Genomic DNA, 19,029 nt, shown 5'->3' on the forward strand with positions numbered 1-19,029 from the left:
CCTTCCATGCCATTCTAATCATGTTACAGAAAAAGGGCCAAACTCAAACCTTAGAATGCAGGTGAGAGACTGATCACTCAGTCCTCCTAGCTGATGAATAAGAAATCAGAGGCCCCACAGGAACTCATCACAGGCACCATTTTAGGCTGGTAATTGATGGAGCAAGATCAATATCCCAGAGTGGCTCCTGACTGCCACCCTGCCCCAGGCTTCTTTCTGCTCTATTGGAGACTGGATTTAGAAGGGTGGGATGCACCTGGTGGGTTTGGGATGCTCTTGTTAATTCTCTTCCCACACTTCTGCCTAAAGGAAGTTACCACCTTACACCAACACTACTTTTCTTTAATAAGGGTTGTCGCTGTCACCCTGTTAAATTATTAAATTATTTCATTCATTGTACATTCGACAGACACTTCCAGGCTCCAGGATGGGCTCTTGTGGACCAAAGATAAATGTAGAAAATGGCTCCTAGTCTTACAGAGTTCTGAGTCTTGTGGAGACTACGAAGAGGACAGAGCAAATACTTACAAAACGTTGTGGAGGGAGGCACGCTTACAAGGCAGGCCAGCTGTCAAAGGGGAATTAGGAAACCAATTGAGACTGAAATGACAGGTGGTCAGGGAACTGTAGGTTATTGGTGTGGCTGGAGCATGGGGATGGGAGATGTTAGGTTACTTTGGGGGCATACTACAGAATGATGGAAAGGACCATGAGACAGACTGATAGGCTATTGTAACAGTGAGAGATAATGAGGGCTTGAATCAACTTGGATTGAGGTCTAGTGATTGAAAGTTTATTTAAGGACAACTAACAACCTTGATGGCAATTTGAGCGTAGACACGTCATGAAAAGAGGCTTTGAGGAAAACAACAAAGATTTTGATGTTAATGGTTAGTGGACCTTGTTCCTATTCACCAGGAAATGTAGGAAAGAAAACAAATTCAAGATATGTGTGTGAAGAAAAAAAACAAATATGAAAGATTGACATAACCTTATTTCAGAGCTTACTATAAAGCTATACTAATCAAGTCAGTGGCACTGGTGCATGCAATAGATCAATGGAACAGCATATTGAAGCGAGAAGCAGATTCATGCAAATACAATCAATTGAATTTTGACAAAAGAGCAAAGACAATACAGAGAAAAGGTAGTCTTTTCAATAAATGACACTGACCAGAAGGACAGCCACATGAAAGAAATGAAGAAAGAGAGAGTGGAGGGAGGACAGAAGATATCAGATACAGATCGTACACTCTTCCCCAAAACTAAATCATAAAATACCAGACACCTAAATGTAAAGTGCAAATACAACATATGAGAAAATCTAGATGATTTTCAGCTTGGTGAGGATTCATTAAATACTCCATGAAAGAAAGAGATGGTAAGCTAGATTTCACCAAAATAAAAAAAAAAATTCTGCTGCATGCATACACTGTCAACAGAATAAGACAAGGTGCAAACTAGAAGAAAATATTTGCAAAGGACACATTAGATAAAGGACTGAGTTTGAGTCCCTGCTCTGCTCATAATTTCAGCTTCCTGATTATGTGTCTGCTTCTCAACAAATAAGATGAATCTAAAAATCTTTTTTTAAACAAAGATCTGATCAGATATTTCACCCAAGAAGATCTATAGATGGCAAATGGTCATGTGAAAACAAGCCCAGCGTCATACACCCTTTAGGGAATTGCAAACTCAAAAACCGGTGAAATCCCACTGCCCACCTGTCATGCGGCAAAACTCCAAACACTGATGATGTCAAATGTTGAAGAGCAACGCGGAGCAGCAGGCACTCATATTCATTACTGCTGGGAATGCAAAATGTTACTGCTATTCTGGAAGACAGTTTGGCAGTTTCTTATATAAACAAATATAACCTTGGAAACAGCTAAGATGCTATTTCATAAGAGAAAAGACAAATACATTTGGGTGCATTGAGACAGTTGAATATTATTCAGCACTAAAAATGCATGAGCTACAAAGACATAGGAATCTTAAAGAAGCTGATCTGAAAGGTTTGCTGTACATGTTGTGCGACATCCTGGAGGTGGCGAAACCGTGCAACTAGGAAGAAGATGAGTAGCTGGCAGGTGTTAGGGGGAAGAAAAGAGACTTGACAGAGCATGGAGGATTTTTGGTGCAGAGCATCTGCTCTGTGTGATAGATAACGTAATGCTGCATCTGGCACGATGTCATCGTCAAAATTCACATCATGTGTGATGCTAACAGTGAATCTTAGAGAAAGTTATAGACTTGGGGTGGAAATGGTGAGTCAGTATAGATTCATGAATTGTGGCAAACACATCCGTCAGGTGTGGGCGTTGATGGCAAACAAGGCTACATGGGACAGGGCAGGCAGTGTCTGGAAAATGCAGCTTCCATTCAATTTTTACACAAATCTAAAGCAGCTCTGAAAGAAAATGTCTTCTTAAAAGTCAACAACAAGTTAAAAATAAATGAAGCAGTTACCAAGGGGGGAGACAAAATGGTAATTGTGTTTGTTCTAAGTGACTGAGTCAGGGTTGATTTTCCACCTTCTCTGCTTCCCTAATGTTGTTGTGTTATTTTTACAGTATACTAAAGCAAACACTGTGCAAGAGACAGAAAAATAAGCCTCCAGTCTTGATACAAATCTCTTATTCTGTTGTGAATCTCTTATTCCAAGGCAAGGGCTGGAGTAGGAGACTCAGGCTCATGGCCTGGTTCTAGGACTCCCACCCTGGCACTCCCTGGTCACCATTTCCCACCATGTTAGTTCTAGCAAAACATCCTAATCCTCTCCTCTCCACAAAAGACCCAATGCGTGACTCACCTTGATGCATCGCACATGACTAGTCTTAGGTAGCTTATGTCACTCACAGAAGCCACCTGCCCAAAACAGCTGTGGACACAAGAATGTCTACAGCAGGATCTCACCGGCAGGGCTTATGAAGAAACCTCACTTTCTAAAATATTCTTAAAATCAGCTTAGGGGGAGACCATTAGCATTTTAAAAAGGTCTGCACTGAAACACGATTGATGCACAATTTTAATTTTACTTTCTGGGATCTCCGTGATGTCTAATTGCCTTTGAACTTTCTATGAATTCTAGCCACAGGGACTAGATGAAAATTCAAAGCCAGCCAGTTTGTAGAAGCCCTGCCTTGGGTCACCGATGGAGGGTTGGGGGAGAGTGGTAGGAGGCTTGCTTTTCTGGTACAGCTGGTAGTTGGGTAAGCCTGGGCATCCACATCCTAGGAATGGATAAGGTTATAAACTTTACATTTGGAAACTTGTTCTGGGATCTTTATGTAACTTGAGAAACTATGCAATCCAGATTAAGGCACGGTTATAGTATAATCAATCTCTTGACTGAAAACGAAGCTAAGATTTCCGTTTGGAGTTCATTATTAAAGACAGGCTCTCAATTCTTATTCACTCATTCCCTTACTCAAGAGCACATTAGGATCCCCTTATGTGTTGGGGGTACTTCTAGGTGTTGAGGCTACAATGGTAAGCAAGGTACAGACAGGACTGATGCCATGGGATACTGACAATTAAGTGGATGATGGATTAAGCGAATTCACCAATAAATATATCATTTCAAACCATGTAAAGTGCTTTGAAGGCAAGATAAACAGCTGATAGAAGAGAGACTTGGCCTGGGAGTCTGTGCTGGTTTCTCTGAAACAGTGAAACTTGAGCTGAAATATAAAACATGAAGTGGGTTTAGAAGGGAATGGGAAGGACAGAAATATTATTCAGGCTGGAGGGACTGGCATACACAGGAGCTCAGTGAAAAAGGGGAGCAATGCTCTTGGGGAGATGAGAAACAGCCAGTGTGGTTGTAGTACAGCGCTAACAGGGAAGGGGAATAGAAGCAGATGTTAGCAATGTGTGCCAATCCAGGAAATGCCAGTCTTTTCTGGCCCTGTAAAGAACTTCGGTCCCTTAAAAGCAACTTGGAACCACTGAAGGACATTCAACATGAGAGTAACACAATCATCCAGGTTATAGTTTGGAGAGAAGACTGCTGCTAACCTACCTGTTGGAACTCCAGTGACATGGCTACTCACAAATGCAAAAGAAAGAATATAACAATTTAAATAGCAGAATGATGGACTTGTGACTGTTGGTGAAGGACTATTTGTTGTAACAATATGGGGGAAAACTGTGTGGAGGGTGTGGAAGGGGAAATCCCTATGAAACTGTATCTTGAAAAAAACATATAACAATTTGAAATGAAGTGATGAGGCAGATTTGACAGATTGGTTAAGCAACATAAAAGAGGAAGAAGGGTCAAAAATGTTTTCTGTGTCTCTGACCTGTATAACTGGAAGGAAGGCAAGGTCATTCACAGAAACATATCATGATATACTTGTATTATCTTTTTTTCCAGAAGGGAGGAAAGCCAGGTTGGGAGACTATCATGATTTTAATTTTGTGACTGTTGAGTTTACATTGTATTTTTCACCAGCCAAATGTACATGTTGAATAGACACAGCTGGGTTATATTTGAATTCGTGAAGGTGTATACCATGGCTCAGGAAATAAATAGATTTTGCAGGGAAAACAAAGGGCCTATGGTGAACTAGAGAAATGCAAGAATTTAATGGCTTTAGCAAATGAGGATGAGTCTGCAGAGAAACCCAAAAGAAAGACAATGAAGAGGAAGGGAAGAGATGTGTCATCAAGTTCAGAGAGAAAGACTTTCCAAAAATGGAGGAGGGGCCAAAGTGCAGAAGGTCAAGTAAGGCAAGCACTGAGAGCTGCCCAAGCTTTGCAGACATTGCTGTCCTTCATGAATGACGTCAGTGAGGAGGTGGAGCAGAAGCCAGAGTGGAGTCAACCAAGCAGTGAGAAGGACACGAATGAATGGAAACTATGACAACTCTTACCAAAAGGTCACTGCTACAGATGAAGGTGTATACAGAAGGGCTGTTTGTTTCTTGAAGTGGGACAGTTGATACTTAAACATTTATGAGAAGGGCCCAGGACAGTAGCCTAGTGGCTCAAGTCCTCACCTTGCATGCATCAGGATCCCATATGGGCTCCGGTTAGTGTTCAGGCTGCACTACTTCCCTTCCAGCTCCCAGCTTGTGTCCTGGGAAAACAGTCGAGGATGGTCCAAGGCTTTGGGATCCTGCACCTGCATGAGAGACCCAGAAGAAGTTCCTGGTTCCTGGCTTTGGAGCGGCTCAGCTCTGTCATTGTGGCCACTTAGGGAGTAAAACAACAGATGAAAGATCTTTTTCTCTGTCTCCTTTTCTCTGTAAATCTGACTCTCCAATGAAACAATAATTAAGACTTTAAGGAAGAAACAAAATAAACCTTTATGAGAAAAATTCCTGCTGCTACCCAAGATGGAGGAATAGGGATCACGTCTGCCTTCTCATCTGAAGTAATAGCAATCAGACAAAATACATTGTAACAATGATTTTCCAGACACTGAACATCAGAAATGATACAGAGCGCTGAGACGAAGTAACTCATTATTTCTTTTTTTTTCCTTTTTTTAAAGATTTATTTTTATTATTTATTTATTGGAAAGGTGGATATACAGAGAAGAGAGACAGAGAGGAAGATCTTCCATCCGATGATTCACTCCCCAAGTGAGCACAACGGCCGATGCTATGCCAATCCGAAGCCAGGAGCCTCTTCCGGGTCTCCCACGCGGGTGCAGGGTCCCAAAGCTTTGGGCCATCCTCGACTGTTTTCCCCGTCCACAGGCAGGGAGCTGGAAGGGAAGCGGGGCTGCCGGGATTAGAACCGGCGCCCATATGGGATCCCGGGCGTGCAAGGCGAGGACCTTAACCACTGCGCGACCGCGCAGGGCCCAGTAACTCATTATTTCTCTGGAGAAGTTTCCAGGTTGGGAAGGGCATTCCAGGCAATATTTAGCAGACTGTCTAACCCAAGAGTCAGAGAGGACAACATGGCTGGAGTCTGCAGGACAGAGTGCCAATAAGGACAGGAGTGTGTTTTTCCCTAGAAGCTGCAGAACGCTCCCAGGAGTATTCGTATGCATAGAATTAGAAAAGTGAAATACTTAGGGATAAATCTCACAACAGATCTAAAAGACTTATATACGCAGAACTACAAACCATGGCTAAAAGAGACTGAAGAAGAACTAAATAATGAAAAAGCTATACTTTATATGTGGATGGAAACATTCAACATTAAGAGGACACTTTAACCCACATTGACCCATAGATTGAACACAATTCAAATCAGAATCTTGACAGCCTAGCCTATAACTCTAAATACAATGATTCTAAAATTTGTGTAGAAATGCAAAGGATCTAAAGAAGCCTAACAGATTTTTCCAAAGAGTGAAGAAACTATTATCCAGTTTCAAGACTTACTATAACATTATAGAAGCTCAAAGTATAGTACTAGCTTTATGATAGAAAATACGCATCAGTGAGACATAATAGAAACAAATAGAACTAGAAAGACTAAAAATAAGCATGCAACAAATGTTTTACCAGAATGTAAAAGCAGGGGCCAACATTGTGCTGTAGAGTGTAAAACTGCCACATGCAATGCCAGAATTCCATATGGGCACTTGTTGGAGTTCTGGCTACTCCACTTGGGATTCAGCTCCCTGCTAATGTGCCTGGGAAAGCACCAGAAGATGACCCAAGTCCTTGGACCCCTGTACAAATGTGGGAGTCCCAAAAGAAGCAGCTGATTCCTGGCTTTGGCCTGGCCCAGCCCAGCTCTGACTGCTGAAGCCATTTGGGGAGTTAACCAGTGGATGAAAGCTCTGTCTCCCTCTCTTTCTTCCTCCATCTGTAACTCTTTCAAATATGTAAAGTCTTAAAAAAAATTAAAACTAATGTACAGGCACTTCATTTGAATAAGGGCAATCTTCAATAAACAAGTTAACATAATGACTGATTATCCAGAGAGAAAGGGAGGCAGAACTTGCATCCATTCCTTGCACTTTATAAAAAAAATAAAAACTGATCAAAAGCCTAAACATAAAATCAAAAACCATAAGATTTTTATAAGAAATATTTATGATTTGGCCAAAGCAAAAATTTACTAGATAGGATAGAATATCAACAATCCACAGAATAATAAATATGCTTATTCTAAGAGACTGTTAATAGAGTAAAGAGATAAGATAGAGGCTTGGAAAAAATTATTGCAAAGCATGTAAAAGAACTAAGAAATGCAATAAGAAAACAAAAATCCATGAAGAATAAGCAAAAGTCATGAAGAAATGCTTCCCACTGGAAAATACTCATACAGTAGATAAACACACAAAAGAATGCTCAATGTGGTTAGTACTGGAGAAAGGCATAGTGAAACTTTATTAAGCCACTACATGCTTACTGACCTGGTTACAAGTAAAAAGAGTAGCTGTTCTAAGTGTTGATCAGAAGGTGCAAGAAGTGGAACTCACGCACACTGCCGGTGGAGATGGGAAAAGGTGCAACCACTTTGGAGAGCAGTTTGGCAGCGTGATTAACACGTTAAATGTGAGTCACCCTGTGAAACACTCATCTGTAGGCATTTGCTCAGGAGAAAAGAAAGCAGACCTTGACACAAACACTGTGATGTTTGTAGGAGCTTTATTTATGACAGCATTAAACTAGAAACAGCCCTAATAGACATCAACCGCTGAATGGATAATCACACTTTATTTTTTAAACACAGTGGAATACTACTTTAGCAGCAAAAAGGAATAAATTATTTATATATACAGAATGAACAAATCTCATAATAATTACACTGAGTGAAAAAAGATAAAAGCAGGAAAATATTGTGGTGTGTTTATGTAACTCTTCAGAAAGTACACACTATTCTGATGAAGGAAGGCAGATCAGGCATAGGTTGGGAAAGAGGAGCAGGGTAAGACTGGAAGAAGGGCAGAAAGAGGCCTGAGGAGACTTTATGGGAGATGGCTGCTTCTTGCCTTGATTGTGGTAATGTTTTACCACATACACACCTGTATCAAAACACCAAATTATACACTTCAAATATGTGGCCTTTACTGTATGCCAACTACAACTCAGTAAGGCTATTTTAAAGCTATACTCATGAGATAGGTGCAGACATTGAAGATAACAGGCTCAGAAGGTGTGATCTCTGTGATAAATTACCAAAAATGGATGTGGAACATCTAAAACCCAATACAAAGAAGCAGTTTTGCAGAAAGGTAAAGCTTTTCAATAATAAAGAAAGGAAGGGGCTGGTGGAGGTGTTTCAGTTTTTAGGATTGGTAGCAGGCGGTTGAGGGGTTCTCGAATGGTAGCTTCTTTCCTAATAGAAAGGTGTAAAACAGTTGATGAATGTGGAGAGAGAGAGAGAGAGAGAGAGAGGTTTCTGAGAAGTGTGGCAGGTATATCAGCGATCATTTGGCATGTATGAGTGCCACTGCCCCTCTGCCCTGCCCCATGAGCTCCGTCAGCCATCTGGTGGCTGGGTGTAGACATGGAGGGCACTGATGGCTGAATTCGTGGAGAATGGCCAGATGGTTATGACAATGTAGCTTAAAAACACCTGAGAGATGCTAAATCTAGCAAATATAATTTTTCATACAAAATATACAAATGTTCAATGTAGCCTAGTAAATATGAATACCTGAAAATAATCTTGGGAATAAAAAAACTGGTTTCACCTTGATCTACAGTGAAAGAGTATGATATGAAATTTAGACTCAGTTTTCACCTTCTCATGTGAAATCTATCAGGCAATACAATCATTAAATATAGTGAAAAGAATCCAGGTTCCTGTGTAGATGTACAACAGAAGGAATTTCCAGGTTCTACTGAAAGTTCTGTGCACTGTTTTTGACAACACTAAATTACTAGTGCTGACTGATCAGGACTTTTTTTTTTCCTTTTTTTAAAGATTTATTTTTATTATTTTTTCATTGGAAAGGCGGATATACAGAGAGGAGACACAGAGAGGAAGATCTTCCGTCCGATGATTCACTCCCCAAGTGAGCGCAACGGGCCGATACTATGCCGATCTGAAGCCAGGAGACTCTTCCGGGTCTCCCACGCGGGTGCAGGGTCCCAAAGCTTTGGGCTGTCCTCAACTGCCCTTCCAGGCCACAGGCAGGGAGCTGGAAGGGAAGCGGGGCTGCCGGGATTAGAACTGGCGCCCATATGGGATCCCGGGCGTGCAAGGCAAGGACCTTTAACCACTTGCGCCACCGCACCGGGCCCTAGGACTTTTTTTTAATTGCTCAGTCTTCACTGTTCTCTTGGAAATACAGTTGTCTTCCTTTGCACTTGAGTCAGACAAAACCCTGAATTTACTGTGAGTAACTGACATGTGCCAGAGCATTGATGAATTACAAACAGCTCAAACTTCAAAGAATAATCATAAAATCTTGTCTATCTACTGAAAAGACCAGAAACTATCTTTCAAACACTTTCCTTCACCAAAAGAGACTTGGATTATTTTTGGTATAGAAATGTGACCCAAATAGCTTTAAATTTATAATTTTTATTTCAGTATATGTAAAAGATTGGTTTTTCAGCAGATATTTGCAAATCTTGGCAAAAAATTATAAACAAGGCATATGTAAGATGGAAACTCACTTTAATTAAGTTCAGGAAAATTGTTATACTATTTCTATAACTTTTTTTCATCTTTATAAGCACAGCTAGCTGCCTTTGGAGCACTCTATATCTGCTGGTATATAAAATAGAACCTGATGCTTTACTAAAATTAGCTTAATTCTGGAAAGTTTTATTCATTCATTCATTTGATCATCCATCCATCCATCCATGAATCCAGTTAGGAGGTACAGTGAAATAGAAAAAGAGACAGAGACAATAAGCTCCCATCCATTGATCCATTCCCTGGTGCTCGCATGGGTGGCAGGGATTCTGTAACCTAAGCTATCACCCCTGTCTCCTAGGGTTTGCATCACCAGAAGCATGGAATTAGGAGCCAGAGATAAGTATAAGACTAGACGCTCTGCCATGCAACACTGCCATATTAAAAAACATCTTAACCACTTGGCCAAATGTCTGCCATGGAGAAGTTTTTACTGCCTTTATACACACACACACACACACACACTGAGGTCTCTGACTTGCATGACCATAAACTGGAGTTGCAAGGTCCAGACAGACACAACAGCCTTGATAACAAAACAAATATTTGTCATCCTTAGAAAGCAAAATAAAATTACCAACCTATTATAAACAATTTTTCAAGGTTTATTTATTTCTCTGAAAGGCAGAGTTACAGAAAGATTTTCCATCTGCTGGTTCATGCCCCCAAGTTACTGCAATGGCTAAAGAAGGGTAGGTCTAAAGCCAGGAACCAGGGACTTCTTCTAGTCTCCCACAAGGGTGGCAGGGGCTCAAATACTTGGGCCAACTTCTGGTACTTTCCCAGGCAATCAAAGGGGAACTAGGTCAGAAGGGAGTGGGTCAAACTGGTGTCCATATGAGCTGCTGACATCACAGGTAACAATTCAACACACTATGCCACAATACCAGCCAGCCCCTATCTCAAGCTCTTAAATGTGTGACTGAGCATTCCTCCTTTTCCGTTATGCAGGACTTCTGTTCTGATTGTGCATTGTATGTGTGCAACTTGGCCTGGGTGGTAGTAATGATTTAATATTATGGACTTTATTTGCATTACATACAAACTGAAAGCAAATGGCTAACAAGAAGAAATGACTGGGAGAGAAACCAAAATGAGGGAAGTACAGGAAGGGTAGCAGAGCAAAGACTAGCCTGTAGGCCATGGCCTCCTAGCAACTGAAGCAAGATGAACCCCTGGGACCAGAGAGTTGGTGGCCTCTGAGAGCTCAGAGATCACCCCAAAGACCTCTGAGAAGGTGCAGTATCACTGTGTGCAGAGCAGGGACCTCAGCATCCATCCTAGCAGGGTCCTCATGATTGTTTCACTTGCACTACTGGGGAATATCAAATCCCCTGATGCTTACCACTCCATGATAAGGCTGCTTTAGGAGGGCAGAATGAACTCCAAGCTATGAGACTGTGCTGTGAAAGCTGTTCCCTTACAGCTAGGTGCAGCAGGGACAAGGGATGTCCTCAGCATTGGCCAAGGAGTGGGAGGCCAGCCTGCCTTGATGTTCTGAGCTATGAGATTCAGTCAGTTCAGGGTCCTGTAAGTCAGCACAGGCCCAGTGCAGGGATCAGCTTGGCCTTCCAGCTCTGTTAAGTGACTGCAAATATGCAACCACGTTCTCATTTGTCACCCATCTGAAATGGAGACAGCAATAGTACCTGCTTTCTGGGGCTGCTTTGGGGATTGAGTGTGATGTAGGAAAATGTTTAGTAGAGTGCCTCCCATATGGACAGCATGTTCTAAAAACACTGAATGGCGTCTTGCCACGTTGGGCTGAGTTGCCCATGTGTTTCAGGGGCACTTTAGGAAGAATGACTAGAAGAAATCAGAAAGCCCTGGAAGAACTGGAAGGATTTGGATGGAGGAAATGGATTGTGGGTCCCAAATGGAAGGGGGGCGGGCGCGGGCGGCCTGCCGTGCCTTGAGATTCTTGGCAATCATTTAGAGCAGGTACACAGCTGACAGCATTCAGCCTGCCCTGAAAGGTCTGCTCTCTGGCAGCCGAAACAAAGAGGAGAACTTGGGAGTGCAGTGCTCTACAGGAAGCTGACACGTGTCTTGATGAGCAGGCAGCCTGGTGGCAACGCTGAAGGCGCTTGTCCCATCCTGAAGCTCCAGGAGAGGCTGCAGTTTGGGTTTCGGTTGTTCTTGGCCTCCTTTCTGATCTACGGTACAGTTTCCTCCTTCATTCCTCTCCCCTATTCCACCCTCGCTTGCTCTTTAAAAGAATGTTTAAAGGGTTTTGTCAGTGAATGCTCTTATTCACAAAGCAGGCATGGTGACGGTTCACTGAATTAAATGGGCACTTAACCCAGTGTCTAATAAATCTGCAACAAAAATAAACACGAGGGAAGAGGGTTTGGAAAAGAGAGGAGGCAGGTTGACTGCATGAAAGAAGCCTGTTATGGTACACACCACACTTCCCACCCCCAGCTTGGCAGGCAGGGTCCACTGGATCCCTCCTGGTCATGGCTGCTCGATATGAGAGTCTGACATGACGGCCTGGAGTGGTCAGGTGGAGGCCAACTCCACAGCACACTTGGATGGGATGGATAAAGGAAGCAGGAAGGCCGCTCCATTTACTGCCTACCCCTGTGCCCATCAGTGAGGCCAGGGCAAGAGAAAAGAGACCAAATCAGACTGGTGTTGAGCTACCTTCCCTGGGTGAGCCACGCCCAGATTACCAATGGCATTACTGGGATCCTGCTGCCCGCCCCAAAGCACCCTCCTCCACCCAGGATTTGGGAGACAATCTGGGATTAGAGGCATTTTGAGGTGAACTTAGCAAACACCTGTTGTTCCAGTGTTAATCACACTTCCAGGTGCACAGGAGGCCTCTGTGAGAAGACCCAGCCTGTTGCGGATATGCTTAAGGCTGTGTGCTCCATGAATCATCTTCTTTGCCCGGAAAGAACGCCATCTTGTAGGGTGAGGGAAGGTGCAAATGTTGGAAAAATCTGGCTAGAATTCTGGCTCCCCCTCCAAATTCACGGGGTTATGTAACTTTCTCCAATAGTATTATTATTTTGCTTGAGAGTGAGGACACCCACCTCGTTCCTATCTCTTCTTATTCCTCCCATAGTATCAGCACAAGGCTAAGTACTAAGCAGATGCTGAAGACACACTTGTTTACTGAACTTGAGGCTGAGGATGTTCACAGAGGCAGGAAGTCCCAAGCACTCTGCCTGCTGAGGTCCAAAGGAACATTGGCTTCCAATCCTGACTGATTCGGGGCACTCCCTCAAGAAACTTCCACATTTTCAGGTTTCCCCTTCCACAACATGGTTTTGTATTTGACCTGAGTTGTCAAAGCTGTGCCCTTATGGCAGTAATGGTCTCTCAGGCTCTTCCTTCACCCCAGCCATCCCACAGCACATCAGCAAGGACTTGTCTTCCATTGGCCACTGCCTCTGCTTGTGGGTTGCAACAGCCTCATGGCCCACAACCCACTGCCAAGTACCATTTGGGTCTGGGTAAGATTTTAAGTTTTGTTTTAGACAGATGCCTCAGTAGGCATTTCCACTGCCTAGGATCCTCTACAAGGAAAATGCTTCAAGTCCCATGCGTATCTTTCCCCCAAAGGAAGTTGGTGGCAAACTGACCTTTGGCCGGGAGGGTCTTTGAGCATGGACACCAGAAAACACTCTGTGTCTCTTCACAGCTTCCCCAAAGGACACTGACCCAGAACCATTCCCCTTGAGTGCTGGGCATATTCTAGCAGGCAGCCAAAATATTTGGTTCTGCCTTCCCTCCTGTCTCTGACAAGTGCTGGCAGTCCCCAAGACACTGGTTAACCATCAGGAGAGTGACTGTACTGTGCTGTTGCTGAAGCTGCATTATCTCTGCTGTTGAGAACCAAACCTCTGGATCTGCAGCAAAGAGGTCAGCAGGTGGAGATGAGGAACATTCGGATCCAGCTACCCGTCACCCATCAGAGGACTTCGGAAGAGGGGGTTTGGCAGAGAAGTAGTAACTGGGAACACAATGGTTGTGAAACAGCCTCCAGACATTCACAGTGGCAATTACAAAACCCACCTTAGGAGGAAGGGGTTAGGGAGGAATGAACAGGTTGGACTGAGAACAGGTGAGGCTAATTAATGCGCAATTGCAGGGAAAGGTGATTTCAAGCTAACCCTCTGAGAAATGGAGGCTGAGGAGTGTTGCTGCAGCCATCAGAAGAAAGTCACTGTCTCTTGGGAACAGCTTTTCCAAGCCACAGAAGGCGACACTCAGCAAGAAGAGAAAAGCCAGGCCTTTCAAGAGGGGCGGTGAAACAAAGGGCAATAAGCAGCCCCCAAGTCCTTTCCATACACATGGGAAATTCAATGCATAGGTACCTTAAGTTATGTGCAAAGTGCATTTCAGTTCATTAACCCCAACATTTCCTGTGCCTATATGGTTCCTTGCAAATAAGATAGGATTGCCCAGGCAGGAGAAACCAGGGAGGAGGTAACTCCTGAGACAGGCTCTAATGCAGCCGCTAGAGCCAGGTGACTGGTAAGGCCCTGCTGATTTCTGATGAGTGGACAACCCTCGACCATGCTGACTACACACTATTTCTGTTGAGGACAGAGGACATACTATCTAGTCCAGTACCTACTCAGGCCCAGCCAGGGGTGTGGGACAAAGTTGAAAGGTTGTACAAAGAGCAACTGAGCTCTGAGCACTCAGTCATGGAAGAACGGCTCTGTGTACTCGACTACTCTTTAGGATAGTTTTCTGATTAGTTTCAGTCAGCCAACTGATGATGGGTTTTTTTTCCTTCTTTTTTTTTTTTAATTGATTACATTGCATTATGTGATACAGTTTTATAGGCACTGGAATTCCCCCCTCAGCTCCTCAATCCAGCCCCGCCCCCATGGTGGATTCCTCCACCTTGTTGCATTTCCACAGTTCAAATTCAGTTGAGATTCTTTCATTGCAAGCATCTACCAAGCATAAAGTCCAGTATCTTATTGTCCAGATAAGTTCAACGGTTTCTTGGGGAGACCATCTCTGGTCTGAAGGTAGAGTCGACAGAGTAGATGATGGGTTTTTGATGGAGCTGTTTAGCTTAGCCTGATGGCTTGTGGCTCACAACTTGAGACCCATTTGGTACTTCCCAGGTCAAGCTGCTACGGGTACAACTATCTGAGTTGTTAAAAAAAAATTTTTTTTTTAAATAGGGCCTGGCATGATGGCTCATTGGCTAAATCGTCACCTTCCAAGTATCAGGATCACATGTGTCCTGGCTGCTCCACTTCCCATCCAGCTCCTTGCTGTGGCCTAGGAAAGCAATAGAGGATGGCCCAAAGACCTGGAACTCTGCACCCACATGGAAGATCTGCAAGAAGCTCCCGCCTCCTGACTTCAGATTGGCTCAGCTCCAGTCATTGCAGACATTTGGGGAGTGAATCGGCAAACAGAATATCTATTTAAATCACTCTCTTTCTCTCTGTATATCTGCCTTTCTAATAAAAATAAATAAATCTTTTAAAAACTCAAAACAGGATGTACAGCACGTTAAGGGGCCTCGTGTGATACTAGCATTCCATATGGGCACCAGTTCAAGTCCCAGCTGTTCCACTTTCAATCTAATTCCCTGCTGATATGCCTGGGAAAGCAGCAAAAATGATCCAGGTCTTGGGCCTCTGCCACTCATGTGGGAGACCCAGATGGAGTTCCTAGCTCCTAGCTTTGGCCTGGCCAGCTCCAGCTATTGCAGCCATTTGGGTAGTGAATCAGCAGATGGAAAATAATTGCGTGTGTGTGTGTGTGTGTGTGTGTGTGTGTGTGTGAGAGAGAGAGAGAGAGAGAGATGTTTTCTCCTTCAAATAAGTAAATCTTTTAAAAAAAATTGTAAGTGGAGGCATAAGATTTATTTATCTCCAATAAATGAGATCATGGATTTATGTAAAGTGAGAGCATGAATAAACTCTCATGTGTGAATGTGGGCAATCCCACCTGTGAGATGTCTATTGCTACCCAACAAACAGTTGTCTGTAAGGACAGAACTTAGGAGGAGGCTAGAGCTGGCACAACAAGCACAGGAAGCCAAGAGGCAAAAGGATTGCTCTAATTGAAAATAGTGACTTTTATGGGGGCGGGTGGCCTCCAAATCAAATGGCTTTTAGGATGGGCTTAGTGTGTAAGGCTTTCTGGGAATCAGACAGTACCTCTACGTGCAGTGTAACTTCCATGTGACCGTCACAGCTTCTGCTTCCTAGGCATGGATAAGACTCAAGTGGATCATGAGAAAGTGGGCACAATGGATTGACATGCAAGAACATGGAATTAACTGCAGGGCTGTGAAGAAAGTAGGAAGGCCCCGGTCCAGAGCTTGTTTCTCCGTGCAGCTCCTAAGCAAAGGACCGACTGAGAGGAAGACCATGATCTCCCTCTGATCTGTGTGCCAACAGCACAGCCCAAAGTGTGGCAACATATCCAAATGCTTATTAAAGTGCTCTCCAAGCCTCCCAGGGGAGATAGCCTCCTAGACAAGGGGGCCAGAGTCTCCTCAAGGTCTTAAGGTTGAGACACACAGGGACTATTTAACGTCAGAAAGCTGCCGGCAGCTGGACTTTGCACATATGACCCTGATCCCTCAGAGATCACCACGGAACAAGAATGAGGACTATAGAGCAGGGGACCTCAGGAGAAAGAAAATCAGGAGTCCACACACATGATACTGCAAGCTCCACACTGGAGTACCCTGTCCAGCAACCCTTCTCAGGAAAGGTCTCCTGCATCCACCTTCCAGAGAAAACTTGTGAATCTGGCCTGGATATTGTCACAGTCTTGGGAACTAGAAAGAAATCTGGCTTACAATGGAGACCCAGATAGCAAGCATCTATTCACACTCAAAAGGCTCAATCCTGTCCTCAAAAAATTAAAGAGGACCATTATATAATCCAGCAATCCCACAACTGAGTACATATCCAAAGGACATCAAGTCAGCATACCCGCACTCCCACACTACTGCAGCACTGTTCACCAACAGCTAATAGATGCATGCAAAGTAAATGTCCACAATGGATCCATGGGTATAGAAAACGAGGGCTATATACATCAAAGAGAAGGAAATCCTGTCATTTATGACTACATAGATAAATCTGGAAGCAGTAAGTGAAATAAGCCAGGCACAGAAAGATAAATACCACATCAGTTCCATGTGGAATCTAAAAATGTTGAAGTCATATGAAAAGAAAGCGAAATGGTGGTTTGCAGAGCCATGAGGAGATGTGTGGCAGTAGGACGATGGCAGAAAGTTACATTTCAGAGAAACTATACTTGCTATAATGAACAATATATTGTGTATCTGAAAATGACAGAGTACATTTTAAGTGTTCTCAGCACAAATAGTATGAAAAATGCAATGTTAATTAGCTTTATTTAGCTATTCTACCATGTATACATAATTTAAAAACATCATGCTGTACATAATATATACATTTCCATTTATAATTTTGCCTCTTGTTTTTATTACTGGTTTTAAATGAGATGGAGTGAGTGAAGTAGGGGAGAAGCAAGAAACAGAATCTTTCCTTAGCTGATTCACTCCCCAAATGCGTGTTACAGCCAGGGTGGAGCTAGGGTGAAGCCAGCAGCCCGGAATTTAATCCATGTGAGTGATATGAACTCAAGTACTTGATCCATTATATGTTGCCTCTCAAGATGTGCATTAGCTGGGAGCTGGATCCGAAACAGAGCTGAGACTCAAACTGGGCACGCCAATCTGCAACTAGGACTAGAACCCACCTACTCCAGCATGGTATGCAGGGACTTCAAATGTCAGTTCAACCACTCTGCCAAAAGCTCACCTCTGGCCCTTCTTTCAGCATTGTGCTAACATATGTGGAAGCTGAAACATAATCTGAGGACTTATAGGTAGAGATGAACTTGGGTTGGGACTTCCAACACACCAGAGAAGATAATCCAGGTTCTTAAACTCACCAGTGAATTAACACCAATTCCTCGGGCAATACCACCACCACAGAGGACAGACCAAGAGCTGCAAGAGAGAATGTGGGACCCAGCATCCACCACATGTGTACACCCTCCACATGTGTACACACCTGTGTCTGTGGAGTGACTGTCACTAACAGATAATGCAAAGACACCCGGGTATCCTAAAGCATGAAACCAAAATCCCACTGCCATGGGAAGTCAGCATCCAAAGGCAAGGTCTGTGGGGGTGGGGAGTGGTGGTGTTGAATTGTGCAGTACAGTTCCTGCCTGCTTTCTCTGGCTATGGTTACACTGTACGGCTCAGCACAACACACAGTAGGCAGATCATAAGGTGCACCATGGGCTGGGCTGGAGGAGGGACATCTTTCTACATGCTTGGTGCCAGACACCTCAAGTAGACAGTAGCATGGTCTGCACAAGCTGGTTCTTGGAGGCCAGAACCTCACCTCTTCATCTGTGTAATCACAAGAGTTAAGAAGATTGCTGTATCTGTGGGTTTCAATTGCAAAGGGAATGGAGGCCCTTCTTTGGTAAGGGCAGGTGGCAGTCACTTTCTAACCACGTGCATTTATGGGGAGAAGCAGCTAGAGAACTGAAAACACACAAACCTTTCCTGTTGAACTTTGATGTGGGTGGTAGGCTTGTTTTCCAGAATTAGCAGTAGTTTTTGGACCCTAGCTGAGGCCACAGCCAATAGATTATTGGGATTCTCCAACCTGTGTCATTAACTATCAGGCCTCCAATGGGCGCTGCATCCAGGAGGGCCTTGCAGGGTGTTCCACAGGTGACCTTGGGGAGACCACAGCCTTGAGCCAGAATGTGTGGAAATCATACAGAATAGGTAGGCAGAACCCTTCTTTCTAGTCATCAAGGGGGTTCTGCCTCTTTTCTGGTTTTATTAAAAAATAGGATATCAGTTTTAAATTTAAAATTACCCAACATTCAGCCAGGTAGTACCCAAATCTTGTCTCATTAAAATTGCAGAGCCCATCATCCAAACAGGTATTCAATTAAGAAATTCTGGAATGATAGATAATGATACCAATAAAAATAATTACTAGGGGGCCTGGTGCAATGGCCCAGAGGCTGAATCCTCACTTTACATGCACCGGGATCCCATATGGGTGCTGATTCATGTCCCAGGTACTCTGCTTCCTGTACAGCTCCCTGCTGGTGGCCTGGGAGGGCAGTGGAGGATGGGCCAAAGCCTTGGGATCCTGAACCTGCGTGTGAGACCTGGAAGAGGCTTCTGGTTCCTGGCTTCAGAGCAGCTCAGCTATGGCCATTGTGACTACTTGTGGAGTAAGCCAGTGGATGGAGGATCCTTCTCTCTGTATCAGTTCCCTATATATCTGCCTCCACCCCACCCACCCCCCAAAAAAAAGAAACAAATTTTTCACTTGGATCAGTGTTGTATCATTACAGGGACGGGGAGACTGATGCCTGCAATGCCAGCATCCCACATAGGTGTCATTTTGTGTCCTGGCTGCTGTACTACTATTTCAGCTCCCTGGCGATGGCTTGGGA

The sequence above is a fragment of the Ochotona curzoniae genome, unplaced genomic scaffold, assembly GCF_017591425.1.
Source record: "Ochotona curzoniae isolate NIBS_2020 unplaced genomic scaffold, NIBS_Ocur_1.0 contig_832, whole genome shotgun sequence".
Classification (NCBI taxonomy): Eukaryota; Metazoa; Chordata; class Mammalia; order Lagomorpha; family Ochotonidae; genus Ochotona; species Ochotona curzoniae.